General features: G+C 40.3%; 1 long non-coding RNA gene across 1 annotated transcript in view; it reads right to left on the bottom strand.

Moving 5' to 3' along the window:
- The window catches only part of LOC115943756 (uncharacterized), a 133,202-nt gene that overhangs the window by 6,299 nt on the left and 103,728 nt on the right, over positions 1–23,175 (bottom strand). Inside the window, exons 5-9 of the long non-coding RNA XR_004078353.2 lie at positions 21,101–21,371; positions 15,106–15,275; positions 6,050–6,208; positions 3,925–4,083; positions 51–106 (exon numbers count right to left, since the gene is read on the bottom strand). This is a non-coding gene — a long non-coding RNA (uncharacterized LOC115943756). The remainder of the gene's footprint in view (positions 1–50; positions 107–3,924; positions 4,084–6,049; positions 6,209–15,105; positions 15,276–21,100; positions 21,372–23,175) is intronic.

The following is a 23,175-nucleotide window of genomic DNA, read 5'->3' as shown; positions in this document are numbered from 1 at the left end:
CTACCTTGTTTATCCTTACAGCCACTTTCAAAGACAGATGTCACACTTACCTTTAGTTGGGAAAACTGTTGTCAAGAAGGGTGAGCAGCTGTCCCAAATCAGACACCTGTCAAATTAAAGCCTAATGATTCACATCCAAGACTGTCTGGATTTAAAGTCCTAGAATTTTATTATAACACTACACATATTATTAATTAACTCCTCATCTGAACTGAGGCTTTGTCTTCAGAAAGCCCCAAGGTAGAGTAAAATTCATTCTTCCACACCGGGACTCCACAAGAACTAGACACTAGAATGGCAAATACTGCTAGAAGAGAAGAGGTTCGAGGATCTAAAATACCGGGTTCGGTTGGGAGCAGCTCTGAGCTCCAAAGGAAGGAGTAGGAAATTCAAAGGCAGACCACTACGCGTCGTCTTCACAAAGGTAAACCCAGCCATCAGCAGCAGCAGCTCGTACAGGGAGAAAGGTCCATGAGAGCAGAACTGCCAAGGGAAGGCTGAGGTAGGCCCAGGAGAAAGGACCTGGTTCCAAGGGGGAAAACGAGGTCACAGCACAGTGCTCTTCCAGGATCCCAGCCCACTGGGAGTGCCTCAGTGAATGTACTTGGACTAGTATGACAGTTGGATGACGCCTCTGAACACCAAGCTAATTAACCCCTTCGTGGGATGGGAGAAACATTTTAGCTCATCCTTTCTTCAGCTTGTAAGTCATAAATAATGATCACAACAATCAATTAAATGGAAGTGGGAAAGCTGCCTGACCTTAAAACAGCTCTGGTGCACAGTAGGCATTTTGGATTTTAAACTTCTAACATTCATCTATTCAGTCATTAAACTGACAAACAAATGTTCATTTTATATAACACTAAGTGCTGTGTATACCCTGAGAGAATCAGAACTAAATCCATTAAATTTTCAATAGTCATACACCATTACGCCATGTGCTATTGCTAGATCCTTCAGGGTCATGATGATTATTAGCTCTTTTCTTTCCATACGTCTCTCTACATACTTTCTCAAAGAGATCATTCATTTCCTTAGCTTCAATTAGCAACCCTATGATAATGATTCAAATATCTATTATCTCCAGTCCTACTTTTTCTCATCTCCTTGCCCTTATGCTCAATGACATCACAGATATTTTACTTAGTAAGTTCTCCAGCTTTTAAAAGCTGTTATTTCTAAAAAGAACTCCTCATCTTTCCCCATGTACCTCACCCCACTCCCCATACCTTCCTTCCTTCTGGAATTTCTGATCTCTGTTGAAAGAACCACTCTCCTCACCCATTCATTCCTTGCCTCAGTTATGAAGTCTTCTCCATGCCAGTCAGTTATAAAGTTTTCTCACTCTGTTCTGTAAGACCCTTCTGGTACCTGACCCTTTCCCTCCATCCCCATTGCTACCCTCCTAGTCTGGATTTTTATGCTGTCACATAGTTCTTACTTTCTTTCACCGATTCCAAAATCCTAGCTTAGGCCTCAACTCCTCCATAAAGCTGTTGAGCCATTCTACTCTTCATTGATCCCTGCCACTCTGGAGTTCCCTCAGCATTTATTCTATTTCACGGCGTCTGTTCTAGTTTATGATTGCCTCCTTGGTATTTCATCCCATCCCACTGCACTCCCAATGATCACAATGCCTGGTCCAACCTGGGTATGAATAGATTCTCAAAAAATACTTGGGCATGGTGACTAACATAACATAATAAAATTTAAATAAATAAATAAAGAGCAGATGATTAAAATAAAAAAAAATACTTGGGCAGTGATTAACATTTGGGCACTGCTATATACTCAGTCTGTCCCCCCTCTAATTAATATGGTGAAGCCCTAATGCCCAATGTGACTATCCAAAGTACAGGATCTCTAGAAGTGAATTTAGGGTAAAGAGGTGAAAAGCGTAGTGCCCTAATCTGGTAGGATTAGGACCTTAGAAGAAGAGGATGGGCGATTTCTCCCTCTGTCTCTCTCTTTCTCTCTCTCTCTGCCATGTGAGGACATAGCAAAAAGCTGGCCATCTGCAAGCCACCAGAACCCAACCACTGGCCTCCTACTCTTGGACTTGCCAGCCCCCAGAACTGTGAGACAATAAACACCTACGGTTCAAGCTTCCCCGTCTACAGCATTTTGCTATGGCGGCCTCTGTCAGTATAACCAGTACTTATCCTTTATGATCAATGCTTCATCCTCATGAAAGAAAAGAAGGGCTACCATACAAAGTATTTGTTTTCTATATGTGAGGTAGCAACTGAGAGGATGGTCATAATTAATGAAGCTTCCTCCTGGCTATGGAACTTCTAAAGAAGGTGTCTGTGTCCAGCTTTCTGGACACCGGACTAGTTTTCCCTACCCCACCCACTCAGCCATGAAGTATGGATGAGCTAATAAAGAGTAAGCCCTGGTCAGCTCTGACTGGTTACGTTGCCTACCCTGAATCATTCAAGGATAGGCAAATGACCCAGTGCCGACCAGGGATGGATGTAAGATTTTTGTGAGGATTTCTGGGAAATTTCCTCGTTCTTAGCACCAAGTTACCTATTTATTTACTATAGAGGAAGCAAGGCTAAAAATGAAGCAGATACCGAGAGGGGTTAGAGTTGACAGACTCAAAAGAGAAGTAGAACTGGAGTCTTGATCTGATTATGCCTGAAGCCTGATCTCCCACTGCACTTTTTGACTCTGTGAGCCAGTAAATTTCCTTCGTTGCCAATTTGAATCTGGTCTTCAATTACACACAACCAGAAACATCTTTCTTATAGAAGGGAGAGCTAAGCTAAACCCATTACAATGAGGAAATTATTATTCACAGGAGGGAATTCAGAACTTTTCATTCTTTGTGTCTCACTCTGACCCAATTCATACCCCAAATGCTTTCTAAGGACATTTGTAACTACTCTCCAATACTGTATCTCTGTCATTGCTAGTCCATTCCACAGCCTGAGGCACTCTGAGTACATTAAATTGACATTACATTAATTTGTCCTCTCAGAACAACAAACTCGTCTCTGATCAAATAAATAAAACAACGGGATGAACAGGCAAGGCAGTTATAAAGTTTTCTCACTCTGAATAGGCAAGGCAATGGCACATATTTAGGAAGACCAAAACCCCATTAAGAAGAATTAAGGAATAATCATAAGACAATGGAAAAAAGTCTGGGTCCCACTGTCTTAGAAGCAGACTCAGAGTCAGCAGTATAAAAACCGAGGAAGACAATTAAGCAGCAGGAGATCGAGCCATATATTTTTGTCATGGTTGAGATAATAACACTTATACTAAATTCTGTTGCTGGTGCAGAGCCTATTTTTTTTTTTTTTTTTAATCATTCTCAGTAGGAAAGTCCAAAGAAGATCTAATGACCACAGATTAAGATCCATGAAGAAAAATTTTAAATCAGGATAATATATCTCAGGGATCACAAAATCGAGTGCTCTCAGTGAGCAGGCAAGTACTGTGTATGAGCAGACTGTGCAGGGGAGTGGCGAGGACTGAGGCTCGGTGCTCTGTCCACACGGCATGGACTGTACCCAGCTCCAGGTGATTGCCGCCCTATAGAAATGTTAGCCTCGTGTTGTCAGATTTTCCAGTTTTTTTCAAGAGAAACTGGAAATGTGTGCATATAGAGTATGTGTGTGTAAAATCAGCTAATCAGAAAAAAAAAAAAAATCACCGTTCAGTCCCAAAAAAGTTTTGAAAAGAAGAAAAAAAGAAAGTCAGGGAGCCATTTCTCTGAGTTATTCTGTAGGGAAGTCAACTTAAAGGAACCTGGGGAGCAGATCATTTGAGCATCGTTTTCCAACTACATTCACTTCTCCTCTCCCCCCACATCTTGAGAATACTCTGTGCAGGGCACATATAATTAGTCAGAACACAGCCAGCATTAGAGCAGGGCTTCTTTACCTTCAGTGAATATACAAGAAATACCTGGGTCTCTTGTTACAATGCAGATTCCCAGGCAGCAGGTCCTAGGGTGGAGCCGGAGTGTACGTTTCTAAGGGGCTCCCAGAGGTTGTGATGCTGCTTATTCACTCTTCGAGTAGCAAGATTTTATAGCAGGTTTTTCTAGCTTTTTCTGACCACAACCTAAAATTAAAAATACATTTTACTTGGCAACCTAGAACAAATACACAAAATAAACATATAATTGAAATGGAGACAAAAGTTACTATAAGGGGTATGCTTGATATTTTTTATTTGATTCCATTGCTTTATCTTATCCTATTGTATTATATTTTATCTTTTTAAATGCTGGTTGTGACTCATTAAATAGATTTTATGACCCACTAATAGGCTATGACATAAAGTTCGAAAAACACTTCTATTCCATTTTTATTCAAACCCCTTCTATACATTTTTTAAATGTATCTTTCCGTCTCTTCAAAGAACAAAACAAGAAGACAAAAATCTGTACATGTTGCCTGAGGAACGTAGGTCAGCACAGATGACAGTCATAGCTCACTGGGGTTGAACACTTACTATTTACCAGGAGCGTGGTTAAGCCCATGTGCTCTGGACCACAAAGCAGGATTCTAATCCCAGCATAGCCACCTACAAACTGTGAAACCTTAGGCAAGTTACTTAACCACTCTGTGCCCAGTTTCTGCATATGTAAAAAGGAGATAACAATTACACAAATGCCTCATGAGGCTTTTGTGATGATTACTGTATATTTACAGCTCTACATGGATAGGACAATGTAGTGCACACAGCAAGTATCATAGAAGTATTTGCCATTGCGATATTATTACTAAGTACTTCACAGAATTTCTATCACTTAGCTTTCCAATAATCCTAAGGAAGAGTATAACAGAACTGTTCAGTGGGTCAGCATACAGCCGTTCCCACGTACTTCTCTGTTGACAGAATTCCTCTTTATTCAGGGCATCCATCCCTCACAGGTGACTAAGGAGAGAATCCTAGTTGATAAGTGATGACAATAAAACCTCTCCACTTGCCAGTGATGGGTTAAGAAAGATCATGTGAATTAATTCTAGCCAATGAACCACAAGGCATCTGGAAAATATTTCCTCTCCCTTAAAAGAAAACGGAAGGAAAAAACATCCTATCTTCTTCCACTGAATGCTGTTATGTCTAGAAGTGATACCAGAAACGGCAGCATGCATTCAGCAACGACAAGGGTGGCCGGTAGAGGACAAAGTGAAAGGAATGCTCACTTATACAAGTGAGCATGGTTACCACCCCCATTGTGGATGGGGAAGGTGAGGGATAAAACATGGATAGGAAGTTCTCAAAAATCACACTCAGCAAGTCGCCCGTTCTTTATCCACTATGCTACAATAGCCCCATTTTAAAGAACATAATTATTTTTTTAAACGCCCTGATGACATGACTTGATAGATATCCAAAGTATTTCCAGAATCAGCCATCCATCTCAAGACCTTTAAGGTCGGTTAACATGGTCATTTGCTGGGGTTAGGTAGGTTGTGATCCTGGTAACATGTACAGCATTGATATATTTCGTTTATGCCATACTCTGCCACTTTGTGCATGTTTATCACTTTGCAACTATTCTCTTCTCATTACATGTCTATAGATTAGTTTCTAACTAGGCTGTCAATTCCAAAATTATTCTGATAAACAACCTTAAGCCAAGGTGTTATTGACTAATAATAGATTAACACACCCCTGTTTCTAGACTGTCTTTGTTTTTAACATGCATCTTCCATAAAAGAATTTAAATACTCTGGAATTTCAGAGACCCTGGCAGGGATGTAAGACATAGTAGGGAGGAAAGGTGACCACTTTGACCTCTAACAATAACACCCCTTAAGGAGCTGCCTTGGCCTCTGAGTTTTTCTTCGAAAACCTAGCAGACGTTAATATTCTCCATGGCAACCTCTCTTATTATTCCAGTGAACACAGGAATACCGAAATTAAAAAGTCTTACACAGGCATGATGTTTAAAATGTACTAAGTCATTTTACAAAGTCACAACAACCTCATTTGTTTTTGTGAATCAATACTTTGATTCTAAGAAACACACTTTGATTTCACATTTTCACATCTCTGAACTGTTAGTTAGTAGTACCTTGCTATCCTTGTCGGCCAGGCAGGAATCACGATGCACTTGCTCTTGTCGGTGCACAAACTTGTCGTTCTTTCTGGTGGCAACACTGAAAACTCGAAACCCATGTCATTTCAGGACCAGTTGAGTTGCAGCTCTTGTCCAGAAGCCTTCTGATGACACCTTTTGATAAGATTTTAAAAAAGCCACAGCATCAAGACTTGTAAATAGTGTTAGAAGATTGGCGGGGAGGAATGCATAGTAATTACAGTAAAGCTGTCTTTTTTGAAAATGCTGCATTAACATCCAATATCCAAACACATTGATAAATGTGATTCAAAAGTAAATCTAAAAAGCTGGGCTCCAAGGAAAATTTCAGAATACCTTAACTGATTATTTGGTTTCTATTTTCCTTTTTCGATATACAAGAGTAAAGTGCTGGGGCGCCTGGGTGGTGCAGTCAGTTAACCATCTGACTCTTGGTTTCAGCTCAGGTCGTGATCTCAGGGTAGTCAGATCAAGCCCCGTGTAGGGCTCCACGCTGAGCACAGAGTCTGCTTGAGTTTCTCTCTTCCTCTCCCTCTGCGCCTTCTAACCCTCCTTTCTCTCTCTAAAATAAAAAGAAAATTTTAAAAAGAGTAAAGTATGACAAAAATTTATATCTAAGTCTAAAAGAACTTTTTCAAATATTAAAAGCAGATCTTGGGGTCATGAGTTTAAGTCCCATGTTGGGCGTAGAGCTTACTTAATAAAAAAAAAAAAAAGCTAACTTTAAAAAACCACAAATATCAAAAGTAAGCAATAATTCTAAGTGATAAAAAGAATTATGTCATACTTTAATTGGCATCATTTTTTCCTTTTTTTTTTTGAGGTGAGGGTCATATTTCTTTTTTCCATGTAGATATCCACATATTCCAAGACCATTTATTTAAAAAAAAAAAAAAGCTATCCTGTATTGAATTACCTTCTTATCTTTGTAAATAAACAAACAAAAAAATCAATTGATGTTTTGAATGTGGGTCTATTTCTGGACCCTTAATCTTGTCCATTGACCTAGATGTCTACACCTGGTTTTTTTTTTAGTTTTTATTTTAATCACCCAGTGCTTATCACGACAAGTGCACTCCTTAATCCCCATTGCCTATTTCACCCATCCCCTCACCCACCATTTTTCTTTCTTAATGATACCTAAAATAATGGTGCATCTTCAAGTCAAAGACATCTTGAAGTGTATGAATATGATGTTATTCACAGAAGAGCTAACAGGATCAGAAAGGCGAAATGACTTACGCACACTTGCAAGCACACACACAATTTCCACAGGACTAGAAGACAGGTCTTTTCTACGCACTGCAATATTCTGCCTCTCTTTTGATGAGTATCTGGGCATGAACCAGTTTCCTAAGGCTCCCTCTAATCCAAAAATTCAATTTGGGGACAGTATTTGCCACCCATAGCCTGCTATGTATATTGTTTCTCTAAGACATAGGGCATATGAAATGGAAAATGACAGGGCAGGGGTACTGTTTTCTCTTAAGATAAATCACTGTGAGAGAAGAACTTGATTGTCCAGATTGTAGGCCGGGACTGCGATCTGTGAGACACAGATTGTCTATGTTAGAGAAAAAGCCACATGGTGCACACGTGCTCGGTCTACTGTGACACGTATGCTCCATCGGGGCCTCTCGGCCTTTGCAGAAAGTTGTGTGCTTTTGCTAGGCTGACGTGCAAAACACAGAGTGCAAAACGTTCTGATGATCTGACGATTATGTTTCAGAGTTTAGCTTCAGTGATCAATTGTGTAAAGGAAAGATCAAAATCTTCCAAGATTTAAAATGTGAAAGTGCCTAAAGGGAATTCTAGTGTGATCCCACAGTGTTTGTTAGCTCAGATTCTTATAAGCTCCTGCTGGACTTGCAAGTGAACATTTCTCTGAAAGAAAAAATATCCTGGGGGAAAAGCTGGAAACAATATTAAGGGCTCCTGGACTATGTGATGGTGCTGAAGTGCTTGGAGTTTAAGAAATGGGCCTAGCAAAGATTGTATTTTGTAGTCTACATTCAGAATGTATGCTTTAAATTAAAAACAATAAATCTTTCTACACTCCAGTTTTCTGCCAATAATGATTTGGAAACTGAAGCACAGATCACTCAGTTGAACAGATCTATGAAAGGGTAAGGACAAACAAAATCCAAGCGAATTTTTCGTGCCATGAAGCCTTTGAGAGCAGTCTGCCAAAAGGACAGTTTATGGTTATCCTGACTTAGGGAAGCGGGGAGGTCTTGAGGAAGTGGGGGCAGGGACAAGGGAAAGCCTTATGTACTACCAAAAGACTAAAAGATCCACTCTTAATCAGACCAGTAACATTAAAATGCTTATTTTAATTTGACTTTACCTTCTTTAAAGCAAGTTATGAACTATTTAACAAACTTATTTAGGGCTAGATTTTTTGTCCACCTGTGAGCGCCAACAGCTAGTTAAATTTAGGGATTTTTTTTTTTTTAAGATTTATTTTTAAGTAATCTCTACACTTGATATGGGGCTCAAACCCACAACCCCAAGATCAAGAGTCACATGCTTCACTGACTGAGTCAGCCAGGCAACCCAAATTTAGAGATATTTAGATGGTAATTTACTGAACGCAATTTTTTGCCAGTCCTCAATTATAAAGCATTTAGTGGACTCTTCTAATAGCCTTAAACATGAATTATTTTTTGTGTGAATCTAAAATATCCAGGCCCTGTACCAAAACATCAACTCAAGTTCTTTCATTTGTACTCTTCCTTCAAATAAAGTAATTTGGTAACTTCCCCAAAATAAATAAAATTTTAAAACAATAAAATAATATAATTCAGGCCCTATGTTCAAGAAGAGGAAAAAATAATCATCAGCCAAAATGCTTCTAAGTTATTGTCAGTATTTGTTTGCAATCTGCCTCCTTCCTCTTAAGGAAATGTTGTGTAAATAATCAGGAGCATATCTCACTTGTTCTGGGAGATTGTGTCAGAGTTAAAAGAAGAAAGCCTTGAGAAATATCTTTTTAAAAAGTTTAGGCAAAAAAGGTTTTCTGGGGGGGCGCCTGGCTGTACAGCATGCTACTCTGGACCTCAGAGTTGTGGGCTCAAGCCCCATGTTAGGTGTAGAGATGACTTAAAAATAAGATCTTTAAAATTTAAAAAAAAAAAAAAGGGTTTTTTTGTTGTATTTTTCTTTCCTACAGTGATAGAAGGTTTTTAGAAAACTTAGTTTAAAATAATGAAACATAAGATTTGACAACAGACAAAACCCCTTTTCCAAATCAGTGTCCTTTTTTCCTCATTACCCACAAAACTTGAAATTTCAATGGTCCAAAAACATTGTTTTGTTGTGCTTTGCATCTCAATTATTTTCAGAGAAGCTGGTCTGGAAATTTTGAACATTCCTCAGATAATTTCAAACAAATGAATATCTATGTTTCATATAGACCAGTTTTCAACAGGGGCGATTTTGCATCTCCCCTACCCTTGCCAAACTCCAGGGGACATTTGGCAATGTCTGGACACAATTTTGGTTGTCATAACCCAGGGAGAAGGGAAGGTGCTATGGGCATCTAGTGGGTAGAGATCAGGGAGGCTGAGCCTCCTATAGGATTATAGCCATCCTATAAAACACAGCACAGCCCCTCTAACAAAGAATTGTCCCATCCAAAATGTTCATAGCGCTGAGGTTGAGCAACCTGGAAACAGACATATCTTTGCTTCTCTTTATTTGAAGAATAGGATGTACCACAGGTCCTGTGGGGTGCAATTTAGCATACACAGAGAGAGAACAATCTGACACACACTTTTCCTGCCATGTGCACTGCTGGCCCCCTAGACTATTCCACCATAAATTCTTGCTTGGACTTCTCCAACAGCTTCCTCGCTGGCCTCCTGTTTCTACTTCTGCTCTTTCTATTCCCTTCCCTCCTGGAGCAGCCAGCGTGGCTTAAGTGACAGGTATTTTCCCTTGCTATAGACCACATTAAGGTCAATATCATCTGAGACCCTGCAGATCCACCTTCTGCCTCGCTCTCCTCTAAGCCACACTGGTCTCTTAGTTGTTCGTTTTGCTCCCTTTATCCCTTCCTATCGTTCAGATCTAATCTCAGTTCCAGGAAGCCTTCTTTATCCATCTGCACTAGATGAGCTCAATCTGCTAGAAACCCTCACAGCTCCCTATACTTTTCTCTTAATACTCTTCATAATTTGCAGTATATGTTTGGGTAAATTTTTTTTAAATATCATCTTTCTATGCCAGTTGATCCTAAGTTTGCTAGTGCAGAGTCTACTACCTAATTTGCTTTTTGTTACCTCAACAAGGCCCAGCCCAGTACCTGATATAGAGCTCAATTGATGTTATCGAATGAATAAATCCCAGGTTTCGCCTTCTAGAATAGATGGCTGACACAACTGATGCGGTTGGAATGAATGTCTCCTATGTTTACCAATATACCAATATAATGCTTGCTAAGGAAGGGGAAACACTGAAAGACATAGTTTACAAGGCAAAAGTTGAGCTCGAGTTTAAACTGCTTTGCAAGGCAAAAGAAGAATTTACAAGGCTTGGAGACATGGATGACTTGGGAGAGAAGAGAACTGTGGTGTCAAAAATATAACTAGAAGCAATATGTTTGGGAGACATGGAAACTCTCTCTGATAGGAATTAACTGCTAGATTGTAGGAGAGTGACAGTAAGGATTTTGAAGTTGTTTCCTGTACTGTGCAGCTCTGTAACCCTTTACTGTTAATACAAATTCCAATTCTAATAGAGCCTTTGTGCACTTGACCTTGTATCATTGACCTTGTATCAGTGATGTTTCGTGAAATGGGAGAAAACCAGGCTGTGTCCAATGCTGGGAATAGGATGGGAAAAAAGACACCAGAGAGGGGCAGAGCCTGAGATCTCAAGAGAGAACGGCAAATTGGTAAAGAATGAAGAGAAATGTAAGTAAGCCCCTCAAGGATGACTGAAGATATTGAGATCGATGCTGAGTTTCCCCCATATTTATAAAAAGGGCTTGAGTTGATCTTCTGTTGATTTGAAAGGTCTAGTCGCTCCTGAGCAGGCACCACCTGGACACTGTTGTCTGGGTTACATAACAGTGTGGAATGAAGAAAGACTGGGTTAAACTAGATGATATCTAAGGGCTCTTTTTTGAACATTTCCCCTCTTTATTCTAACATAATTAAAGGCTGAAGCATAAATCTGAGAATAATTGCTTTTAATGTTAATATGTGAATATGTGTGTGTTTCCTCCAGCATGTCCCAAGTATTATTTCTTTTGTCCCTCTAACACGCATCCGACAAACAGGCAAAAGAAAATCATACTTAACCTTTATTCTGAAGTTCCCAGAAAGGTTTACAACTTCCTAACTAAAAGTCAGCATGACTCATTATGGCAAGAAATGGGAAAAAGAGTCAAAACTTCTTCACATCTAGCATTTATATAGTACTGTTAGCTAACACATACACGCCTGATTGTTTTTCAGTGCTTTCATATATGAATTCACTACATCTTATCAACTCTACAAGGTATCCCCATTTCACAGAAAAAAAGAATTTTTCTACACAGAGAAGTTAAGTAACTTACTCAAAGTCACACAGCTACTAAGTGGAGAGTCAAGATTAGAACCTAGGCAGTCAACCTCTGGAGGCTACACACTTAACCAATGTGTACTATGCCTCAGTGTGATTAACTTCATACTGATTGGCTTTTTTTTTGAGAGATTTATTTATTTGTCATAAAGAGAGAGAGAGAGAAATAGCAAATGCGCACAAGCAGGGGGGAGCAGCAGGAGAGGGAGAAGCAGGGTCCCTGCTGAGCAGGGAGCCCGATGCGGGGCTCAATCCCAGGACCCTGAGATCATGATCTGAGCCACAGGCAGATGCTTAACCGACTGAGCTACCCAGGTGTCCCCCGATTGGCTTTTGAAAGCGGCACAGTGCTAGGTGAAACACAGGATGACATCTCAGTTAATGCCACCTCTGTCCTTCATTTGCTCAATCCAGAGACACATCCTTGAATTCTTTCTTACATCCCACATCTAATTTATTAGGAAACTTCCGTGGCTCTGCATTCAGAATATATCCAGACTGCAACTGCTTCTCACCCTCTTCACTGCTACTGACTGCTGTGGTCTACCTAAACTTCGGGACCTCCTCGCTATATTACTGTGCTGACCTCCCAAACATTTTCTCTGCTTCCAGCCTTGCCCTCTAGTAAGCTACTCTCAACACGACAGCTAGAGTGATCTTTCAAAAACAAAAGTGAGATCGAATCACTTCTCTGCTCAAGCCCAGTTAATGGTTCCCTATTTCGTTCATAGTGAAAGCCAAAATTGTTAGAGTGGTGTATGAGGCTTCTTACTCTCAGAACCTCCTCGTTCATCATGGTGACTTCCTTCTCCCCGACCTGAGCCGTCTGGCCGCACTTCATTGATCATTTGCTCTTCCTCTCCTTGAATATTCCACGCAGGCTCTCTGCCTTCGGGCTTCTGCCCTTGCAAGTCCCTCTGCCTGGAATTCTGCATGGTCATTTGCCTCATTTTCTGAAAGTCTTCATCCAAATGACAGGCCTACCGTGAAACCCTATGTAAAATTATAAATAGCTACTGCCCTGGGCCTGTGGAATCCTATCTCTCACTCTCTGTATATTTTCCCATGTGTATTTTCCCGTGGGACCTAACAATTTTTTATATAATACACAATGTACTCTTTAATTATTGTACTTGCTGTTTATCTGTCTTCTCTACTGGAACGTAAGCTTATCGGCACTAAATGCACATTAAGTGCCATACAGATTTGTCAATGAAACAAATTTGATGATGAATGAATGAAAAGGTGGTCATAGTTAGTAACCCCAAGGAATGAGTGCAGCTAGTTTTTAACCTCAGGAAGTTGTCCATGGAAGTATATGAAATGTATTACGATTGGGCACATCTGTTTTTTGGCATGTAGATATAAGTGTTTAAAATTTTAGGAAGCTAAATTTGCCTTCCCATAAATCACCAGCATTAAAACATAAATTGGAAAGCAATGAGTATTACCACTTTTATTGTGGAATTCTCATGCCAGCACAATACCCACACATCCTTTCTCTTTTGGCCTTCAAGGCCCCCAAAAGGAACAGGAACAGTTATAGAAAAATTATATACAGGCAAATTTTGTTTTCAGAACGCTTCATCCTCCCTGTCTGCTCAGCACATCCTTGAAAATTTTCTTCTCCCAGAGGATCACTCCACCAAAGCCTTGTAACCTTGGGATAACTCAGAGAAATGCGTTCAGGTGAGCGGTAGGAAGGACTCTTCCACGGGGGCTGTGCACACCATCAGCACCTAAACTGTTGTCCAGGACACCTGCATCAGGATTCCTGGGACTCTAGCTATTCCTAGAATCCCTGGGTGTTTGTATTTTAGCTTGTTTCTGATATGTTTCTTAAATCGCTCTGATTTAAGAACCACTGTTTTAGTCTAGACTTTTCCTGATCTTTCTCCCAGGTTCAAATTTGCCCTTCCCAATTCTCACTTCCTTGTGCCTGATGCTCTGCCAAGGCTAATCTTCTGAGAGATGTTTAGGCAATAATTATGGATAGTATTTTAATGTGTTAACTCCCAAGATCCCCTGTCCATAATTGCATTCAAAACCTTTCCACAAACGTGAAAACTCCCTAACTTGGTAGCCAACTCGAGGGACTGACTGTCTGTCCTCCAGCAGCCTCACAGGGGAGAGGATTTGTGAAAGCTCTCTCCCACTCAAGGCAATTCTTGTTCTTTAATGTCCTGCTCTGGGTGTGAGGCTGAGGGGAAGGATGCTTCTCTCTGTGGGAAATAGTTCTTCTTTCCAGTGTCTTCTCATTTAAGTCATGTATTTAGAAATAAAAACCATGTTCTTGTATATCCTGTTTATATTTTATTTTACCACCTTCCAGTTTGATTGAGACAAAACCAGGAGAACCTTAGTTAGAGCAGCATAAATTAAATTTGAACTTGATCCTTAATATTTGCTGGGTTACATCATATACTGACATGGGTAGGTACTTCTGGTATTTATTAGAATAAAGTGATTCTGAGAATTCCAATAGTCTTATTTATGTAGCATTCCACTAAATACCAGGTGTTTTTAAAGCAAGGCTCCAATATAAATATAGACGATTCTCATTATTCAGGGTAGCTATGTTCTATAAAGTTGCCGTGAACACTGAATTAGTGAACAGTGAAGCATTGCTTCTAGGGAAAATACAAAGTTAGGTTCCTGCAAGCCTTCGGTCACAGTGTTTTCGTCAGCTGATCAATATATTACCTTATTTACATATTTTTCTGTTTAAAGACAACTTATTCAATAATGTCATGGCCGCCCACACTATAATTCATGCCTCCTTGATATATAACACAGAAGACACATCACAGCCTTCCTGCACTTGGGACCAGCACTTGAGAACTATGCTTGGGGGCTGTTTTAAACAGTGAAATCGAAAAAAAAAAGGCACAAAATGAGAAAAACATGGCACATAACACTTTTCTGAGGATATTTGAAGGATCATTATAATCATAGCAGAACATAAGCTTTACAATTTAGCACTTTTACTGTATCAAAATATTAGATAACATATATTGTTAGTGAAATAGCAAATTAAAAGTTTCACTAATTCCTCTCTGTCACTCCCACAGCACTTTGCACCAATCTCCATTTTACCATATACTACGTGGGACCGTAATGATATGCTCACATGTCCTACTGTCCCACCACAATAGGAGTGCCTCAATGGCTAGGACCCCATGGTACTCACTTTTGCATTGTCTAGTACAGTGCCTGACTCATAGGAGGTGCTCAGTGCAAGCTGAATGGATTTGTAAATGAATGGCTGGATAAATGGATTAATGACTGAATGAGGTTTGTCTACCATTATATATATATATGAGGTCTTAAAGAGTGAGAGTGGGTTGAATGTTTCTTATTTGTACTGTTTGTATATTTAACACGTATCTCTTGAGTAACTGCTCTGAGCCAGCCATTGCACTAGGCAGAGGAGGTAACAAAGTGCAAAAAATTTTAAAAAGTACCTGTCATGGGGCGCCTGGGTGGCTCAGTCGTTAAGCATCTGCCTTCGGCTCAGGTCATGATCTTGGGGTCCTGGGATCGAGCCCCGCATGGGGCTCCCTGCTCCGTGGGAGGCCTGCTTCTTCCTCTCCCACTCCCCCTGCTTGTGCTCCCTCTCTCGCTGTGTCTCTCTCTGTCAAATAAATAAATAAAATCTTTAAAAAAAAAAGTACCTGTCATATGAAAATTAGTATTTTAATATCTTCAGTGGAGGAGAGGACACTAAAAAAACACATAAATGACTTCAAATAGTAAATAGTGTAATGGAGGAAAAAAACCCAACAAGGTCATGTGGGCAGCGTGACTGGGCTGGGGTGAGGGGGTTCCCTGAGTGGGACATTCGAACCAAGACCTGAATCGTGATAGAGAATCTGTCTTGCAAAAATCAGAAGGCCCATTGCCTCAGCCCAGAACTAACAGACCTCACTTACGCTCACACTTCCCGGCTAGTACTGGACACATGGCCTCAACTGACTACAAACGTGCTAGGTAGTAGTAGAGTCTCCTTTGTGCCCAAGAACAATGGGAAGTCAGGTCACGGTGAACCAGCAATGTCTATCCAGCGGCTCAAAGAAAAGGGAATGGCTAAACAATGGCTTTACTGTCAGAAAAGACAATCAATATTGAGTATTTAGTATGGCTAAAGGAACATTGGTCTAAGCAGAGGGATCACAAGTGGTTGCACGTTAAAGGGACAGAAAAGGCTGGTGCATGGCTGGGACATGATGACTGAAATGCAGTGCGGTAGGATATGGGAAGCTAGACGATAAAAAGCACAATGTGGGCCAAGCCAGGGAGTATGGATTTTACTCTAAATGCAGTGGGATGCTTTTATGAGGTTTTAGGAAGGGGAGACAGGTAATCTGATTAAAATTTTTAAAGTATCTCTTTGGCTGTTGTGTGCAGAATAGATTTTAAAGGGGAGAAGCATAAAGGTGGGAAGACAGTCAGTGGGTTCTGCACTAGGCTAGATGACAGAGGGTGGTTACTAGGCCTTGGAGAGGGCATCAAAGAGGATGAAAGATAGTTAGCTAATGTGGAACAGATAGAACTTTGTGGTAAACTGGATGTGAGCGGTTAGATATAGATAGTGCTCATTCATGGACAGAGTTGGCCCCTTGTTTTTCTTCCCATTCTTTTTTTCATCCATAAAGCTGCCAGAATATATGCAATACTATGCTCTTCACGGCAAAAGTTTTATGAATTGTATGGAATAAAGTAGATGAGACATGATGAGGCAGTAGCAAACAATTTTAAGCTTGAAAGTGAAATAGTTTGCTAGTCCTGGCCAAGCCAACTGTTATCTTTAAAAAATACAGCATATTCTTGAGTTGGGATTTAAAAATATACCTTGTGATTCAGGGTACACAACTGCAGAGGATGAGTTGGTATTGAAAGTTTTCTAGAAATTAGTTTATGATCGCCTGATGTAGTCCAAGTATTAGAGTAGCAATTAAATTTTATAAATCTCTGCATTCATTGTCAATGCCAATTACATGCTACAAATGCAATTTCCTCGTTCACTACAATCACTGGTGGCTTTGTAATTACATTTTAAGAGCAACGTTCTTAACCTTATTTTTAGAAATGTTAACTGCAGTCTTCTATCCTTTTACATTTTGTACAGAAACATCGAGGTTATTTTTACATCACATTTTTTAAATGTTCAAAGCTTTTAGTGAATGGAGATGTTGGCAAAAATGAAATGTAAGCATTGGCGTTTGAGATATAACGAGGTTTGCGTTTGTGTTACATTCTAGGCAAGAATGAAGCACAACAGAACGGGCTATTTGGTGTCTGAGCCACAAATATTCAAGACTAGACTGAAGTAGAGCTACTGAAATATCTATTCTGTTGTACAATGTGACTGGACATGTTTAATGAGCAAAAGCAGCTGAGTCACGTCTTCCATGAGGTCGAGCACCAGAGCGAAGCAGCTGTATGGTGTGATCACAAGGCAAGGCTCACAAGAAGTGGCAGCTTGTGATATTTTATCTATTTTTCCATATTTTAAACAAGGATTCCTCCAGTTCTAGATCTTTCTATATACATTTTCCTGATGCATATGATGCACAATTTGCAGAAACCACTCCAGGAACATAGAGATGGTCCCAGACTGATCCAGAGACCCACTAACCTGTCTTGCTCTTTGCTTGTGAGACCTGGCTCATTCTTCAAGTGAGCAGGAATCATTCCAGTAAAGGGACATGTTACTGCCCTAGCTGTCTCGCTGGTACTGGTGAGCCTAGGCTGCCTTCAGTAACACTGCCAGTGGGAGAAAATTTTTTTTTTGGGTGGGGGGGAGGATATAGTGAGGATCTAAAGGGATTTACCAAGATAAAAGATACAGTGGCTAGAGAAATGGAATGCCAACAATGAAGAGGAAAAGAAAATTAGGGAAAGGGGACATTCCAAGTTCGGAGGATTTTGTCTTGGTTCTTTTGAGAAATGATTTTGCCGCTTTGGGTGGGAGATTTTATATCTTGCTCTTTTTTAGATTTGGAATGTGTCTCTCTGTGAGGTAAGGACTTACTGTAAATGCATACATCGATTTCTCCTCTTTTTGCTAAGAAAATTGCCATTAAACGTGCTGTTGCTGGTCCCTTATTTTGAGCCAAGTAAATGTTTAAATATTTTTAAAATAAACATGTTTCAGCTGACTGCTGGATGAGATTCATTCCAGCCAGGAGGAACTCAGTGGGACTGTTCAAGGAGATCTGGTTACTATCCCCATGATTTATGCTTGTGGTGGAAATTGCACTATTTACACGAAGGGCATGGTTTGGGGGGCAATGGCAAGGCCCGACTGAAGTGGGAATTTGCACAGTCAATGCCCACTAATGAAAATAGCTACAGTTCAGTGCCCTTTCCAAAAGCATAATTAGGCCCTTCAAATGACATGTTATTTTCACATTTTTACTCTTACGCTGCAAACTTTTTCTTGCCGTCCAATGTCTGCATTATTACTTTGCAAAAATAATTAAGCAACATAACACTAAGCTACTAGGTAACTTCTGAAAAAATGTATCTTGGTTTTTCTTTTGTAAGCTTTACCAATTGGGGAAAATCATATTTTCTTGATAAGTTATATATATATATATATATATATTTTTTTTTTTTTTTTTTTTTTTTTCCAAATGGTCTGTGAGTTATCTGTATAGTGTCTGAGTAACATTGTAGAACCGCCATTTCTTGGTATTCTAAACACTTGAATGATTTCCATGTGGGTGGAGGAGAAAGGACAGACCAAAAATTACACTGAAAATACAGCAGTGTGAAGGTCCTTGTGGGTGTCCTCATCTAAGTGATGAGTGATCCAGTGGGAAATCTCTGACCCTGGGTTTGCTAGGTTTCTACTTGTTCTTTGTTCTTGCTCTCCAAGTTCAAAAGTTCTCTAATTTGTTTGGGAAGCAGAACATCCTGGAAGTCAAGGTACTCTTCATGTCACATGATAAAACACAGGTATATTTATTCCAATCCAAAAAACTGATTGAGCACAAATAGACTTATGTATCTGTATCTAGATACAGATAACCAAATAGAGATATGAATATTTATGTGTTGATTTTATGTATTTTATGTATTTATGTGTATGATTTTATGTATGTATGTCACACTCCCTGGATCTTTTATTTATAAATAAAACAAAGCTGCTTCCTGGTTTCCAGTTAGGGCTGTTTCCATCTTTTCCTGTTAGTATTTGTTTGCTACATGTTTGCTCACTTCTGTCCTAGCAGATAAGATGCAAATGCTGATGTTTTAAGAGAAAGTCATGAGAGAAAAATCCAAAATTTCAAAGATTCTATCCACTTATTTGAGATTTTTCTGAGAGCTGAGAAAATTCCATTATTTGATATTAGCAGTGAAGACACTGGTCCAGCTCAGAGTCCAGCAAAAATAGATTGGAGCATAGCTTGAGAACTGTTCTCCTAATTTGACGTTGAAAACCCACTACAATATCTAACTGCTGCTCAGAAGATGGAGGGTATTATCACAGGCCACGGTTAACTGGAAGGCAGCTTCCTTTTTCAAAAAACCTTTCTGAGCTCTATGTGCCAGGCACTGAATGAAGCCCTTTGCTCGTATTATTTTTAATTTTCAAAACTCTAAGGAGCAGATAATATCATGTATTCATTTATTAAGACTTTTATACCAGGCACTATGCTATGCCCTGGGGATAGAACACGAACAAAACAAAGTCCCTGCTCTTGTACCAAGGCATGATTCTTTTTTTTTTTTTAAGATTTTATTTATTTGTCAGAGAGAGAGAGCACAAGCTGGGGGAGCAGCAGACAGAGTGAGAAGCAGGATCCCTGCTGACAGGGGTACAATTCTATGTTTAAATCTCTGCTCACACTTTTACAAGTTCTGTGACCTTGGGCAGATTACATAACTTCTGTGCCTCAGCCTCTTTATCTGTAAAGTGCAGATGATAACAGTTCCCACTTTAGGAGGTTGATATGAAGTGATATGATATGAAACTAATGACTTATTAGTTGTAAAGCCCTTAGAACAGTGCCTGGCAGATAGTAAGCATGATGTCGTGCATGTTCATTGTCAGGATCACTGTCGTTGTAAAGTGCTTCCTCTGTGTCAGTCACTTTTTCAAACATGCAGCACATACATGTAATGGTAATAAATGATATGAAGAAAAACTAGGTAAGAGAAATAGAGAAAGACTAAAAACATTTTTACAGGTGGATGGAAGAAGCCTCATGGTGACAGTGACATTTGAACAGATACCCGACAGAAGTGAGAGACTAGATCATGGGGACCATGGAGGGAAGGAGTGGTCTGGGTGCAGGGAACTGCATGCACAAAGGACAGAGGTGGAAGTGTGTATCATGCGTTCAAAGAACAGCAAGGAAGGAGCACCAGGGTGGCTCAGTCGGTTAAGCATCTGCCTTCAGCTCAGGTCAAGATCTCAGGGTCCTGGGATCGAGCCCCACATTGGGCTCCCTGCTCAGCAGGCAGTCTGCTTCCACCACCCCACTCCCCACACCCCCGCTTCATCCACCCTCCACCCTGCTCTTTCTCTCTCTCTCAAATAAATAAATAAAATCTTAAAAAAAAAAACAAAACAAAACTAGCAAAGAAGCCAACAAAAGGGAGAAAAAAAGAGTGTGATGAGAGATGAGGACAGAAAGAGCAAGGATCATATTGTCACCAGCAAGACCCTCTACACTCAGGTCTAACTATCAGTTTTATTTCTTAGAAACTAACTAATGAATTTCTGGAACAGGAAAAGAAACAAACTCCACCTGGCCTAGATAAATTAAGAGCTTGACCACCAGGGCGATGCTTGCGAAGCTGAGCTATAAAGTGCCCGACTATTACCTCAACTTCATTATAATGTTAAGATCCCTGCCCTGGGAGAGGCATGAGCTTCATTTACATAACATACAGTGTGTGCATAGGCAGGTTGTCTAGGTGCACCTGCGCAAACCTCTGCCCGCCTTTTACATGCAATGACAAAACTCTCCCTCTGAATATTTATCACAAACCCCAAATAAAAGGAACCCCTTTATCCCTGCTCAGGGAAGCACGGCTTTGGAAATTACTCCCCATGATCTCCTTATTTGCTGTAAATAAAGTTGCCTTTGTGTAACAGCTCCATCTGGTGTAGTCCATATCTGCGGCTAAAAAGCGAGCTCACATTAGCTTCGTCACAGTATCAGGAAGAGCCTCGTATGAGACCTGTTTTAATCAGAACTTGACTCTAAATCAAGCTACAAGCCTCGGAACAGACCCCCCAATAACTTGTACCCATCTTCCCGACCAGGTTTTAAATAACTGGGTGAGATAAAGCAAGACATTTTTATCTGTTTTTCCCTTTCTCCCTCTCTCATGAATCCCGAGCAGGGTTAGAGCATTCTCTCAAAACACATGTAATGAATGAATAAAGGAAGAAATTCTGCTCTAAAGTAAAGACGGAAGCCAACACACCAGCTTTATTACCTAATGAGGCAGTTGTTAGATGCTGCTCTGGGTTCTTCAACCCAGTGGACCAGCTAATGTTGAACCCCCGGAGCAGGCATAAAGAAGCAGCGATCAGTGCATCCACTGGCAGGGCCAAGGCAGCCTGAGGAAGACGGACATGATGGCAGAGCAGGACAGAGCGCCTGCGTTCTGTCGGCTGTCCCTCCCAGGGGGCAAAGGGCCGCACCTCGTATTCTGTCCCACACTTATCAACCAGAGAAGTCAATCCGTCTTCCCAGGAGCAGAGTATCTAGAGACAGAGAGAAGGTCGGAATGTATTTAGGAATTACTCCCTCCATACGGAAACCAAGAGGAGAAAAAGTCTATCCCACTAATGAACGAGACAGGCATACATTCCAGGATCTGGAGGGGGGTAGGACATTCTCTGATTTACATTTTTAAAGGATTCCTTTGATTTGCCCCTCCACATCCGCTCTTTACCCTCCTCTGGCTCAGTGCTCCTAGTGAACAGGACTGGACAGAAAGGAGGGCATCAAAGAGCTCACATGGGGTGAAGTCTGGACATCCCCCTTTCTGGACTCTGGTAACTACTTCTCTGCTCTGAGACAGCACATCATTCCTTTTTGATTTCCCTCAAGCCTGTCCTTATCTTTGTAACTTGCTCCTTTATTAAACTCTTCAAATTACCTACTTTGTGTATGCCCTCTGTTTTCTGCCTTGGTTCTGTTATAGAAATACTGTTGCCCTGGCCGTTCTGGGGGAAAGGTCTTATGGGGTTAGAGTTGGAGTGAGAGGAGGAGGAGGAAAGTTTAAAAGCAGACCAGGAAGGAGTCTGCTGTTTTCACAGGTAGATGGTGGTACTGTGCGCCCCGGTGCCGACGACAGAGGTAGTGAGAGATGGCTGGAGTCAGGATGCAATGTGACGGTAAAGCCAACAGGACTTGCTGATGCACTGGGTATGGGCTCTAAGAGAAAAAAGTGTCAGAAAAGACTCCTTATTTTACAACTGTGGAGCAGAATCGTGCTGTTTAGAGGCCTGACAGAGAGAGAATTGGCTGCAATGTTTTCAGAGGTGGGAGGATATGCTCCAAGAATTTGCAAGATTGCATTAGCAAGTTTTTTCCTATTGGTATTTTAATCTCAAAACTGTGATTGCTAGAGCCTGTCCTGTGGCCTTCTGTGGCTTCTCCAAAGATCTCTAGCCCGTTGCAGATTTTTCTGCCATAGGGAATGAATTTTTACCCACTTTAATGAAAAAAGCAAACCTGTATATACACCATGCAGCCTTTTTAAGAAAAAGAGGGAAAGGAAATATTTTAAACCAAATTGCCAGTTGTTGTTGCAATTGCAAAACTCTTGATAACTGCTGTCCCACAGAATAAAACCCTAAGTTTCTGAGCACTGAATCTTCTCACTGGACCCACTGGTCATACAAACTTCTGACTACTAGTGCCTTCATATGCTGAGCAAACATGTATAGTGTACTCAGCAATATCTTAATAATACATAGGTGCACGTGCATGTTTATGTGTGCGTGTGATGAAACCGAAACCGAAAAGATAGGAACCAAATTGCTAGAACTGTAGGTAACTTCTTATTTTCTCTTTGTACTTGTCCACATTCAGAGTTTTCTAAAATAATCAAGTCTTAGTTTAAGAAACATTTTCTGTTTTGATATTGAATCTTTATACCGGGCTTTACCTGACCATCTGTCTAAACAGTTTACTCCATCCTACTTTCACACAAATGCATTCACACACTGCTTTACTCTTCTTCACAGCATATATCCCAGTCTGAAATGATATTAATGATATTATCTGCTTGTAGTTCAATTCCATCAAAAAATTTAAGCTGAGAAGGTCTTCACGTACCTCGTTCACTCTTTCAGTACCCAGATCAGTGCATGGCACTTAGGGCAATGATCAATAAATGTTCGTTAATTCACAGACAGACACACACACGTTTATTTTAAAGGTATTTTGCAGCAGGGATTGTCATGGTGATTCTAAAAAAAAAATCTACACCACTTGTAGGAGTATAAACTGATACAAATTTTTTGAGGAAAATTGTAGCACATATTAAAAAAAAAGAAA

The sequence above is a fragment of the Leptonychotes weddellii genome, chromosome 7 (assembly GCF_054177405.1).
Source record: "Leptonychotes weddellii isolate Sample4059 chromosome 7, ASM5417740v2, whole genome shotgun sequence".
NCBI classification, from domain to species: Eukaryota; Metazoa; Chordata; class Mammalia; order Carnivora; family Phocidae; genus Leptonychotes; species Leptonychotes weddellii.
The sequence above is the reverse complement of the archived record's forward strand: the minus strand, read 5'-3'. Positions and strand labels throughout refer to the sequence as shown.